General features: G+C 26.0%; 1 protein-coding gene across 1 annotated transcript in view; it reads left to right on the top strand.

Moving 5' to 3' along the window:
* Nucleotides 1-5,617: 5,617 nt before the first annotated feature.
* The window catches only part of LOC100167694 (sodium-independent sulfate anion transporter), a 12,700-nt gene continuing 3,351 nt past the window's right edge, over nt 5,618-14,966 (top strand). Inside the window, exon 1 of the mRNA XM_016807540.2 lies at nt 5,618-5,862. The gene's annotated coding sequence lies outside the window, so the exon portion shown is untranslated. The remainder of the gene's footprint in view (nt 5,863-14,966) is intronic.

Here is a 14,966-nt window from a genome sequence, read left to right as displayed (position 1 = left end):
AAGATAATGATTGAGTGCAGATGATGCAGCAGTCGCGAATAGCTTTCTCTCTAGAACTAGGTATTAAAGTAGGTATACTAGGTACACTATAACGTTTAATAGTGCGTGTGTCGGATGTCTAGATAAATTTAATTAGTGTTCCTAAGCAGTGTAATAATGGGCTGATATAAATTGACTTATACAAATTATGTAGAGCAGATGAACGTTATTTCGATTAATCTACTTAGTACATAATATATTAATGAAAGGTAATGTGTGTGTACATGTTGTGTATACCTATCAGCGACCTACAGCCAGGTATATCGCACAGGCTGGCGGAATGAACCGTCGAGCTATATTATAGAAAATATCGTCCTAAAATTGGGCCGTTACTATCTTAGGAGAAAAATAGTATGGTATTCATATAATATAAACAATAAATACAAATACAAATTAATGATCAATAACAATTAATGCGTCTGTTGTATATCATAGTATATTACTGTATTAGGTATTCCATTCCCAAGAATCGATAATGTATACCTACGCAACACGTCAACACGTTGCCCTCGTGTCCTTCAGTGTTTACCTAAAGTGTGTCTGTGTATGTGTGCATAGACGTAATTAGGTGGTGACTTGAAGGGGTTAAGTCCCTCGATTTTACCCGTAGCCCCCCAGTTTTCAGGCGGCCCTCTTTTCAGCCAAAATGTACCCTTCCCTTTTCGGCCACTGTCCCTTTTCAGCCAGCACCTACAGTTTTCTTTAAAATTTACAATTATAACAACTGAACTTAACAATTTTGATATTTAATTAAATATGATTGTACCCAAAATTGTGATTTTTTTTTTTAAAACATTATTACCTACAACTGTAAAAAAAAACTGAAAAAAATAAAACAATTGGCAATAAACTGTTATAACATATTATTACAATTGATTATATTGTATTAGTATTTATAATCAATGTTATTACTTACATTAATCGAATTTATAATTAATATAGTTATATAATACATATAGGTACTAAGAAGGTAGGTATATAATAATAAATAATAATTATGATAGTAAAATATGAATTCATGAATATGTCTCCCGATTACATTAGTTGAACAGAAATTAATATAGTCTTATAACACTTATGTAATAATAATTATGATACTAAAATATAACCAACTATGAACGAAATTAAACTTACATTGTAGAGTAAAGGTACTTAATAAAAATAGTAACATTTTTCAAACAAAAATTAATTGTTAATTTATTTGACTAAGCTAATAATATGTTAAACCATTTTATTGCCAATTGTTCTATTTTATTATTTTTTCTCTCACTTGTAGGTAAGAATATTTATCAAACAATCACATTTTTGGATACAATCATATGTAATTAAATATAAAAATTGTTAAGTTCAGTTATTATATATGTAAAAGGAACAGTATGTTTTGGCCGAAAAGGGAACGGAAAGTTATGGCTGAAAAGTGACACTGGCCGAAAACGGTGACGCCCTTTTAATCATATATTTTAGTTTAAAATATTAACTATCAGGGTTTGTGCTGCTAATAAAATTGTATTGTATCTGCTCCCGCCCCTCCAGAAAAATTCCCTAGTTGCGCATATGTGTGTGTACTGTGTGTACGCGAGTGAGGTGCGAAACCACTTTTTAAAAATTTAAATATATAGGTACTTCACCGCATGAGAAGTTATTTTTCTCTGCCAAAATTAGTGACATTACTTTTAATGTCAGTTGAAAAGAACTTGCTTCAAAAGATTAATTATGAAGATGTAATGAATGTTCATTGTAATGAAAAAGAAAATTGCAATATTATGATTTAAATGTGAGACTTACATTATATTAATGGTATATTAATATTATATTCATATCTCCCTCCTACTCTGGAGACCAAATTGTGTACACAATACAACATGTATATTATAATAATATGAAAATAACATGTGTAGGTACCTATACTGAATGTCTATATTAAAAATTGTATATCTCCCCCCCTTGAAAAAATCCTGGATACGCTACTGACGTACCTGTTTATATGTATCTACAGGCTACAGTATATACTAGGTAGGTATATACATCCCACGCATTAAAAACTTGAAAAGTCTCCCATGTTTTTCTTCCTCTATAGTCTATAGCGTATTTGGATGTAGAAACGTGACTTCACTGCATCAGACGATTCGTTCCGCCAGAAGAAAAATAGATTTATATTATAATGACAATATCTAAGACCTATAACTTGAAAAATATATATATCATCTTATACGGTTTTATGGTGATTAAATAATATGGATTTTATATGTAAATTGATTCTACAAAAATTCTTAGTCTCAAAATTCCTAACAGTCTTTATTAAAAATAATTAGTTCCCTCAAAATGCAAATTAATTTTTTGTATATAAATGGAAAAAATATATATAATTTCGTGGTATTTAAAATTTTACATTGAAAACTAATAAAATATTATACAAATAAAATTGATTATGAAAAATCATTGTGCTGATTATTATTAATTATGTCGATAAAAGAATTTTGAAATAAATACAGACCGGGGTATTATTTTAATTGAACCTAGATTATTGTATAATATTTTTTTTATTAAATTGGTATGATTGAGATATAAATTGATAATAGTGTACAATAAAATAATATTAACAATGTTACCTATTTCTTTCCCCAGCAGCAAAAATAGTTCGAAAAAAAACATGGATTATATGTGCCTATACTATATAAAAGATCAAAAAAAGATCATACATTTTAAAATATAAAGTATAGAAAATTCTAACACAAAAAAAACATTTTGTGAAAAGTTCAAATTTAGATCTGAATTACAAATTAAATAAGTAAATCGTTTAATGAAAAATCGCGTTATTTTATTCGTAGATATCCAATTTCGTCAACATTTAAACTTAACTTGAGATGCTCACAAAAGATATTTGTGGAATTACGTTCAAATTTTTGTTTTAATTCTAGTTGTAACAACTTTTTATGAGGAACCTTATATTCAATTTTAAAATCTTATAGGTTCCTATGAATATATGATTTTGTCAAATACTCGTTTTGCGTAACAATTCCGGGTTTCCCTTAATTTTATTTTTGTTTTCCCCGCTTATTTCGAAAAGTCAAAAGTACCTACATGGTGTTTTTACTTTTGATCCTCTTGGCTCAAAGCACTAACCAAACTCGATTTTCTACCAGAAACCAATCTTACGTAAGATGTACATTGAATATTTGAATGTACATTGAATATTGAAAGGTGAACGATAGACAGAAATAAAAACACAAATTATTATAAAATCTATACATTAATCGCTCCGCACAGAAGCTAAAATTACAATTTTAACAATATTTTATAGTTTATTGAATTAATATTTCTTATGATTGTTGATTTTGCTTTTTACGATAAGGTTGTGTATTATTATTTGCCAGTTTATGGTTACAAACGGTAAAAAATTATATAAAACATAGTTGATTACATTTTTTTTAAAATTATTATGATGACAAATAATTTTAAAGTAATAAATTATTTTATTAATCAAAAATAAAATCAATTTATTAAAAGACGGTTGAAATTTTTTTAAAGTTTAAATGGGATATATGTATAGGTATATGAGTCTTTTTACTCTTGTTAGCTATTGTAATATCAGTAATAGCTTTTGTATGTTCAATGTTGGTTAGATTATCAACAACCTATTTAATATTATTTCATACAAAAAATACACAATACACTCACATTATTTATTATATACTATACTACTATAGTTCCTATATAGGTATTAGGTATTATGTATTATTTGTGTAATAATGGGTTTTCTTTGAGGGTATTTACTGATTTATTTATTTATTTATTAACCTTGACAATTTTTATGTGATCATGAAAAGTTTTTCTATCTTCATAGTTAGTGACTTAGTAGACATTATGACATCGTGTATGACATCGTGGGTATTTGTTTTATAAACAATGACTACGATGACATAGAAAAAAATAGCATATATTATATGATATATCATATATATATAATAATAATAATAATATGCAATAAAACATTATATAGTATATATTATATTATAGCAAATGTTATAATTTGGCTCAACACTGCAAGACTTACGGTCTGTAAGTTAATACACAATGCTGTTAATTTATTCCTCACAAAAAAATTCTGGTTTGCTAATTTGCTATAATTGTATAATGAAGTTGAAAAACCTAATATTATGAAATGCTAAGTCAAGGCATTAGTTTTGAAATTTTAAAGAATCTTGATTTATTTTTCTTGTTGATTTAGCCATGTATTTAAATAAGATAAATTGAAAAATATTTGACTACCAAATTGTCTAAAGTTTTTTTCGATAATATAAGCCGTGCTTATAGAACGATTTTTATAGTAAAATAATTTATTATTAATTTTAATTTTAATCGCTTTTGTCATACATCCCAAAAGCTCACCTAATGGCTGAAACATGCAGTACCATAACTAAATGCAAAAACATTTGCTATTTATGAATATGTAATATTTTTAATTTACTCGATTGTATTTTATACAGTCCAATGTCTCTAGCTATTATACATTTCACAGATGAAATATCTAATGCTCTTGGTTGATATATTTTTTGATTAATTATATTATTAAATATATTTCGTAAAAATGTAAAATGTTTAAGTATCTTGTGTATACTTTTGTAGTTTTGTATACGTACAGTAATTTCAAAAATATTGTCTTAAAAATATAGCTATATTTCTTTTGACGTATAGCCAAATCATAAAATAATATTATTCAGTGTGACGAAGTCATAATTTAACCTTTCCATTGAAAGTCAAGTCAATACCTATATTTTGCCGAATCGTCCATTGCTATTTAATATTTATAAATATTATACATTTTGTAGATTAGAAAAAACAGTTTGCAATAAAATAATATTTGGTTTAACCGATAAAAAAATTAAATTCTGAAAATGAAAATCTTAAGTATTTATTTAATTATATGTAAGTATACGCTATACGCCAAAAACGGTACGTATCCTTATATTTTATTATTATTATAAACTACGAACCTAATAAAAAGAACATTAGGTAATTTACTAGGCTAAAAATAAAACTAAGGAAATAAATGTTTTACTGTATTATGATATAAAACTATTGAGTAACAAACATTTAATTGTTAAAAATCTTTAAAATTGTTTTCCAGTTGCTTACAACCTACTACTTAGTAGCCTTAATAATACGTTTCAAATTAGTTTTGACATTTAAAATATAAGATTAAAAACTTGAAAGTAGTTTGGAAAACATAAATTATATACATAAATTAAAAAATTAAATTATTTTAAGAAAGATAATATGGGAAATATAAATATATTTTAAATATATATTTTTAGATGTCGAAAATGTTCGAAGATATTCGAGGATTTTAACCAAAATTATTAAAACATAATATGTTAAATATGTATACTTATGAATTTTTTTAATTGGATTATTTTTAATAAGTAGTATTAGTATATTTTATTTTAAATCTTATTTAATGTATATTGGGGTCCTATTTCCTTAATAAAATTGTTGTAACTTATTATAAGCAACATTTCATGGGAGGTAAAGCTTATAAATTATAATAAAATATAGGCACGCTATTATATACTAATAAGCTTATAAATAATGTCACTTTTAGTGTGAAATTTATTTTAAAACGGCTATAGGTTATATCTCCGACATAGCCACACTTGACTTGGCGGATTCCTATCTTATTGAAACTGGAGGGGAGAGTAGCTTGATGTTCAACGGATGAAAAAAGTACACGCAGAAGACGTTTAGAGAAGACGTTTGAATGGGCACGTCACTATAGTTTCAGTTACATACCTTAAAATTATACAATCGGAGCTTATTGTGCAGGTAAGTAATTTATTTATTTTTATTTTTTTTTTTACAATAAGGAATTCAAGAATTATAATGATTTATAATTATTCACACTTATTAAGTAGCTTTTAAATGTATTAAATATATGTGTCATTAAATTTCAAATTACATATTATTTTTATCAGTACCTAGGTACCTATGTAATAAATCATAAATAAAACAATTATATCATGGTTTATTACTAGGGCTAGGATTTATATGCAATACAAATTCGTAAAGTAGGTCCCTGCGTGTTTAGTTTATTAAGAATATGCAAAAATATGCAATTTAAAATATGACACTTTATGGTAGGTACTTACAACAGCTCGATAACAAATACCTACTAAAAATATTAGTGTTTTTCCATCATGCGTAATAACTAAATTAGAAAATTTTTCATCTTTGGTAATGCCGAAGTTTTTCACTGATACTTTGTATTTTTAGCATTTTTAAAGACAAAAGTCAAAATGAACAAACAACACGTAACGTAACACACAATATACTACAGCTATCTCAAAAAGTAAAAACACAAACTAATTTTACTATAGGTAGTGCAGTTTTCGAATAATCTTAAATATTAAATCTAATCTACTGTTGCAATTGAATGAGTAGATTATGATAATTAAGATAAAATATAAATTAAATGACTATAGTTATTAGTAAATTAAATACAAGGTCACAAGGGTATTTTTTGAATAGACATAATATTATATTTTCTTCTCTCGCCAACCTGCACCACTGCTAAAATATATTATAAAACCACCATTTGCTTCAACGTGACGTTATTAACTGTGGACATTATACTACAGCAGTAATCAGAAGTTGACAAAAAAAAACATGTCAATGCATATAATTTATAAATCTTAACCCTATTTATATTACGAAATATAACTTTAAAAAGTATTGAGGGGTGTCCTTACTCCTTTTTATGTATTAGATGGCCTGGTAAAAATAAAACACCTATGTATAATGTTGCTGCTGTATACCACAAAGCCCATAGGTAATTGCACTGGCCTACTTAGGAGAGGAAGCGGGGACTAGCCCGCTCTGGCTACAAAATAGCTACCCAAAAATAGCTCTTATTGATTTGGATATAAGACCCCTTATAAGGAGCCCCTATGTAAGGAGTGTTTTAAATTAATAATTTGTGAGGTATCTATTATATTATTATCAGTCACTAAAATTGTGTGTAGTATACGCAACACCTTATTGTGTAGTACAATAATTCAAGTGTGTAGTACGAAATTTGAGAATGTGTTATTCAAATTAAACCCTTATAATATTGTGTATAATTTTAGAGCCCCACATTTCTTTTTATATTTTAGTATTTTTTTTTACATTTTAATTATTGTCTACATTCTACAGTCTACACAGACACACAGTACCTACGCATTGAACAATATTTTGTGTTGTTAGTTGTTACTAATTATTAGTTATTATTATTCGTATTTCATTGTTATTGAGAGAAACTATTTTATAACACTGCTATAGGCTTAGCCGTCACTGTTAGTATTATTATTTATACTCAATATTAATTCTAACCGGACACTTATAGGTGGTCATATTATATCTTAGTCACTGGATTTTTGTATGTCTTTTCGGTCACTCTGTCGCGGTGTATTAAGAAGGTACCAAGTAATTACTTATAGTTTACTAGTTAAATTTTTAATAATAGTTTGTTTTTTATTTCTACGTTTTATGCCACGAAATTAACAACGAAATTAATAAACGTAAATGATATTTAAGTACTTCTTATGGCTTATTGTTGGCACATACATAGTGGTACCGACCTCTCTTTAACTAACTTCTATTTGACGAAACTTTATATTACAACGAAATTTCCATACTTAGGATAATTAAATGTATTTTTTTTTTTTTTGGTATTTATCAATATTGTTTATTATTATTTATATGAATTTTGTACATAAATATACATTTTGTACTTACATTAAATATCACTGATATATAATTGTTTGTAAATTTATACTATTAATTAATACTAGGATTTTTTTTTATGACTTCAACTAATTCTAGTAAATTATTAGCTGAAAATGTAGCTATTAACGTTGATTCAATTTGAGTAAATTAATATATAAATTAATCAATAATAATTTAATTTTGTTCACAGTAATAAAATAATATAATTATAGGTATAGGTACATATTGTTATTTAGTTTATATTATGTGTTATTGGTTAAAGAAGTATAATTGGTGCTAGTTTTTAGATCATTGATTTTTTATTTAGATTTAACTGATTTAAGACTGTAGCACGAAAAATTGGATGTTTTAGGGACTGATTATTATTATTATATTAAATTAGGCATTATCAGTTAAAATTGTTATGGTTGAGTCGTTATTACAATGGCTTTATGTGTTTTATCATTCAGTTTTTCAAATAAAATTTAAAAAACATAATTTGTTTTTTCGTAGAAAACAAAATTATACAATAGAATAATAATACATAATATACACATATATGTTTGTATGTTTATCGAAGTTTTTTTTATTGCTATCTACTCTGAGAAGAAATTAAATTCTTAGAAAAATTATATTTAAACAAGTTTAATTTTTACAAATTCATATAAATTTTGACGTATCGTGTGACTGCACTACTGCAGTATTCAATCTATAGACTGTAAATATGAAATATTATAATAAGATGATTCCGATTGTGTATGATTCTTTGTGCATGAATGTATGAATAATATGATACTAAATATGAAATATAATAATTTCAATATAAAGTTTCTATTAAAATTTAGAATAAAATAATGTAGTTTTATTTATTATTTGGAATTAATACACAATATTTATGCACTCTGCAGTGGGCTTTTCATCAAATGTTTGATTTGTATCGAGAAAGTTAATCATATTGTGTGGCTAGAAAGTAATAACCGTTGCCTATGGTATTTATATCATTCATCTAAGTACATACCTATAGGTACCTATTACATGGATATTTCATATGGGATAAGTAAATTATAATTATCAACTTATAGTAAGTAGGTACCTACCGTAAATAATATTAAAATATCAATGCATAGAAAGTTACATTATTTAAACTTGTTCCAGTTCATAGTTGGTTAAAAAACACAATAATTTTGGTCCACAGTACTTAAATGTTCTTAAGTGGATGATTAAATAACTGTGTTTTTTTTTTTGCCTGCAAAGACACTATTTACAGTAGAATAACTGCTCAGATCTTTCACTTTAAGGTAGGTTTCTAGAAGCAAATTGGATCTGGTTTGTACTTTATCAAAAGTAGATATTTCCCACTACTTAGGTGGTTAGGTACTAATTGTATACACTTATATCTAATGGGTTTGTCGGTCGTTGTCGTCCCATATTGTAATTATAATAATAATGATAATATAATTTTTTTATAGATATTTCAAGTTATATTTAAACCAAAAATAACTATTTTAGTTATTTTGTTGTAGCTTATTCAAAACATTTTATTCGTAAGGACTTGAAACTTTTTACTTTTACGTATTTATACAAATATACATATTAATATTTACTTTAGGTTGGTATATGTATAATAATTTTCAAAATGTTTAGATTCATTTTAAGCCATTTAACTATTCACACAGTTTTTACGGTACGTCGGTATTAATCTAGATTTATATAGTGATATTATTATTCTATATTTATATAATAAATGCGATTTGTTTTGGTCAAAAATTTGTTCAACCTTACTGTATTGCCCGGTATTGGCGGTACCCATTGCTAAAATAAATTACAAATAAAATATCCTTAGACTGGTTAGACCTTAGAAATATTTAACATACCTTCAGTCTCCATACTCTGAATAGTAAATTGCAAATGTCTATAAATAGCTCAAAAGGAGCCAAAATATTTTGAAAATTAAACCATGTACCTATAGCAAATTACAAAGTATAATATAGGTAGCATAGATGCATATGCACCAGTCTCTTGAGCCCTGGTCTTCTCACTTTGATTCAGAATTTATTGTTATATGTAGATATGCGATGAATTATTATTAAATTAAAATTCAACACATTGTGTTACAATGACCTACTCAATAACGAGATACACTGGAAAGGTGAAACCTACAATAGGTACTGCACAGTAACTTCTCCAGTTTTTTAAATAACATTATTATGTTAAAAATATCTTGTAAAATTAGTTCTAAAATTATTAAGTTATAATTTATTTCAAATTATTGATTACAATACAATTTTGAATAGTCTATTATTGCAAAAGTTCAATTCTCGACCACCTAAGTACTCAATCTTTCAGAAATATCATATAAATTTATAATTGGGATAAAAATAACTCGTAAGAGTATCTCAAAAACGCATGTTACTGTTAGTCATTATAATAACCAATAGGTATGTTATAGTAAATAAACCAAAGTACTAAGTAGGTACCTATGATTTATATGGATGTTAATTTATACATCGAAATGACAATCTTTCATTTCCGCTTCTATCTATAATAGTACACACAGCTTTATGAATCGCTATGTCAAAATCAACGAACACGGTGGAAACATTTTTTCCATTTTCAATCAAATTGAAACGAACACCTTTACGAATAGGTACGGTAAAATATGATGTAGGTACTTTGAGCAATATACCTAAAGCACTTTGCTAAAAAGTAAAAACGTTGTGTTAATCTACCCAGTCATAATATTTTATTATAATATATTATCAGATATCTATCAAATCGAATATCTGCAGGTAGGGCTGATAGGTAATTGGTCTTTCAAAGCATTAGGATATAATATAGGTAGGTAATTAATAATAAAATTATCGGCTCGGACATTATTATTTATTTTTGACGACAACCATACACATTTTATTTTATCATGTTAACACACCAAAATATTACCGTCAATATTGACTGTTCAGAGTTTAAAATAATATACTGTAAATATTATACCGTCAATCGTAAATCGGTTCATTAGTAAATTAAACCAATAACATGCGTCACGTTTTAGAAACGAAACTAGGTTAAGAGCTATTGCAACAGGTAAAAAAAAATATAAGCAAGTTTAGTCCCCAAAATGGGTCACAAGTTACCGGTTGATATAATACCAGTAAAATAAATTTATTATTTGGGACGTAAGTATAGTATTCCACCTTTTAAGTATCTACACCTTAAACATCCCCAACCTATAATCAAAATGTTACTAAAATAGATTATGCATATATAATACGATGCATTCAATGATACAGTTATTATTATTTTTATTATTATAAGATTCCTATATTAATACAATTAATGAATATAAATATTTAAATACAGTTTAATACATTTTTTAAAAATAAAAGTTTAAAATTATCAAATAATAAGTAGCCTTAAGTAGGTACATCGTACCTATCTACCCTAATTTATATATTCATGGACCACAAGACTTAGTCACAACTACTTTTCATAAATTGAAAATATAACTATAACAATCAACACTCTCACACACACATCCACATATATTTCTACACCGGTGACATTTCGACATGGGGTCTATATATCTACCTGATTTTTAATTATGACTGAATGCTGAATATATTGTAATATAGTGATGATGTAGGTACCCCACAATGTACCAAACACGTCATGACTATACATTTATTGTTTTCATTGTATTCAAACTAATATATTTATATACTTATATAGCCATATAGGTATATGTATAATGTAGGTATATTAATATTTAATAGTTTTATTTTTTGTTAATCCTTTTGTTCTTTATTATTGTTACATAGCCATGAAATTAGTACCTGTGTAATGTGTATATATAATATTATTATATATATATTTTTTTTAATAGCTTCAAATCTTTGTAAATGTTTAATTATTTGTTTGTGTTGACGTGTTGGGCGTTAATATTAAGTTATAATATGGGAAAATATATTTTACCCGGGTAATATAAATTTTATGGCTTATAGGTTATAGATTATTTTTAATTTTGTATCTATATATGCGTTTTAGTACCTATGGTATAAAATATTTTATTTTTATTTTCCAATACTGTAAATAAAAATTATAAATTTTGTTGAAAAACTTCAAAATAGCTAATGTCAAAATCTAATTTCAAAATAAAAAGGTAGGCAAGTGGGTGTCGCTCTGTTGTACAATAGGTTACAAGTGGGTCACTGTAATGGTTTCCGTTAAATTTGAATTCAATGATATAATATCATTGCATAAGAAAAACGATTCTAAGCGAAGACGGTTAGTGCCTAAGTACCGTAGAAGTGGCTTACTTGGGGCATCTGCTTAACTTGGGGCACAAATGTCATTTTGGCTTATTGTCGCTATTACCTGATTTGTTATCACTATAAGATCATTTTTGATACGGATAATTAATCAACACAATATTTGCAAAGTCTAAAACACATCAAAATCGTTGGAAGTTTAAAGGAAGTTAACTATATATTCATATTTAGAATGTAGAACTTTACTAACAGCTTTAACAGCATAAAATCAACTACGATTTACTCAATAATCGACTTGACGTAAATATTGTTAAGAAACATATTTATTCTCTACGTCTGTATTAGATTAAAAAAAAAATCATCATCATATATCAAATATTTTTAAAATTATCGATGTTTTTTCGTTTTAAGCTTAATTTGGGACACCATCTTTTTAATTTATGAGTTGTTTGTTATTTTGTTATTTTGATTTAAAGGTAAATTTTAAAACGTACCATAGTTCTTTCTGTTACTTACTTTTAAATCTAAAAGTGTTTTCTAATATAAAGTTTGTCAATTATTAAAATGTACATTAAAGTTTAATTGGAATTGAATATTCAAAATTTAAATTTAAAAAATCGAATTTTTAGTTGTATCTATACATAGTTATAAATTATATATAATTTTATTAATACATTCCTATGTTAAAAGTTGCAAGGAAGACATTTTTTTCATGTATTTTGCCCCAAGGTAGACACAATAGGCTCAAAATGGTTTTCAGCAAAATTAAATAACTGCCCCAAGATACGCTCTTTCAAAGGTAACTTGGGGCAGCCACAAAAAAAAAATATAAAATCAGGAATTAAATATAGGTACAAGTTTAAATTAAAATCCATATTAAAGTATAGATTAAGAGACAACTTTTGATATGCATATTGCCCCCATGCAATAATTATTTACTGAGATATACGTCGTCAAAGTTCAAAACTGCCCCAAAGTAATTCATATATAACCTATTTACATGGAACCTTGTTTTCAAATTTTAAACCTTAGCTATTATAGAAGTTGAACAATTTCTAAATTTGATTGACAATCAAAGAAAAAAAACTAAAAATATTGAAAATATTGAAAATGTCCTGAAAATTGAAACAGCTCAAAAAAAATGGGAGCACATTTTGAAAATGTTATCAAGTATGGGAATTGATAAAATAAACATATGGTGTAAATTTCATGTATCTAAAAATATTTGTTTTTGAATTACAAATTTACAACAAAACAAGAAAATAGCTACATTAGAAATCGTTGTATTATTTGAGAATTTTCAGATATTATTAAATTTTAAATCAGTTATTATCCATATCATTTTCATTTTTTTTCGTACGTTTAACTTGTATCAATTTTCATTTTTCATTTGTCAGGTCTTTCTGTAACACCACGTAAATTATTTAATTAAAATATAAATTAATACTAATTTGAAGTCGAAACGTTAATTGTGCATCAATTTGTTTTTTTCCTTTTACCTAATTTTATGTATTGTATACTTTTTTTCGTTGACTTTTTATTCCTCGGACTTTTTAAGCACAGACTTTTTGTTAATCAACTGTTTAATACTTTTATGTGTATTTATATTAAATTAAAATATCAATAAACACATAAATGTATAAATAATAATATATATTTATTTAAATAGGTATTACCTATGTAACTAGTAAAACATCATTCAATAATACCCAAACGTATAAATCACGGCACTCTATTATATCTAATTATCTAATTCTAGATACAATAAGTTTATTTATATTATTTTTTTTAATGTAAATTAATACAAATTACATGTGTAATATAATGAATATTATAATTATTTATAAAAAATAATAATCAAAAAATATTTATCATGTATTACAATATGATTTTACGTCTCTTAGAAAACAGTCTGCTTACAACAAGAATACCTTTAAATTCAATAGATGCTACATCATACATTATAATCATCAAAATATTTCTCTAAAGTAGCTTTAACCATGATAAAAAACATATATTTTTATTTTATCACGTTATTTTATCATAGCATTAACTACCTATGTGCAGATTATATATTTATATTAATATTATAGATACGACTGCATGTCTGCAACATATTATATTATCATTACTAATATTATTATCTTAATAATTATTATTTGTATTTGGCCGAAGACCGTTGTCGTTTTTATTTAATCATTACAATTATATAAACCAAAAGTAATAATTACTATATGATATATAACTGCATTTATTTGCATTACCTACCAACGACAACATAATATACCAAATACCAATACCTCCTATAATATATATATAGGTACTAGGTAGGTACCTACTAAACACATCACGATTTTTAATTAAAAAAAAAATTAAAGTTAGTGTTGGCTCGTAGCTATAATAGGTGCTTACATTTTAAAATAAAAACAACTCATAATAATTTCAATAACCTAACCGTGAGAATGCCCATGATAATATTATATCATGATAATATTATATTGCTTAAGCATAGTGACTTGAGTATCGGGTGTAAGTACCTACATTTTAGACCAGGGATCGAAACCGGTTTAATCGGTTTTCCAAAAAACCGGTTAAAACCGCGGTTTTCTCATTTCTGAACACCGGAACTGGAACCGGAACCAAAAGCTTTTAAACACCAGTTAAAAAACCGTAACCGAAACCTAAGTCCTTAAAAACCGTTCTTGTACCGTTCTTGAAAGACCGATTAATATTTAAAACTAATATCGGTTTCTATGAGTTCCATATAGTTAATAATATTATTTGTAATGCTACTATTTTTATACGAAGAAATTATTATGTATGGATTTATTGATAAAAATCCCGATGCATGCTGTTACTGCAGTTACTGAGTATTACGAAATAATAATATATATATATATATTTCATAGGCGTGCGCAC

This window comes from Acyrthosiphon pisum, chromosome A1 (assembly GCF_005508785.2).
Source record: "Acyrthosiphon pisum isolate AL4f chromosome A1, pea_aphid_22Mar2018_4r6ur, whole genome shotgun sequence".
Classification (NCBI taxonomy): Eukaryota; Metazoa; Arthropoda; class Insecta; order Hemiptera; family Aphididae; genus Acyrthosiphon; species Acyrthosiphon pisum.
The sequence above is the reverse complement of the archived record's forward strand: the minus strand, read 5'-3'. Positions and strand labels throughout refer to the sequence as shown.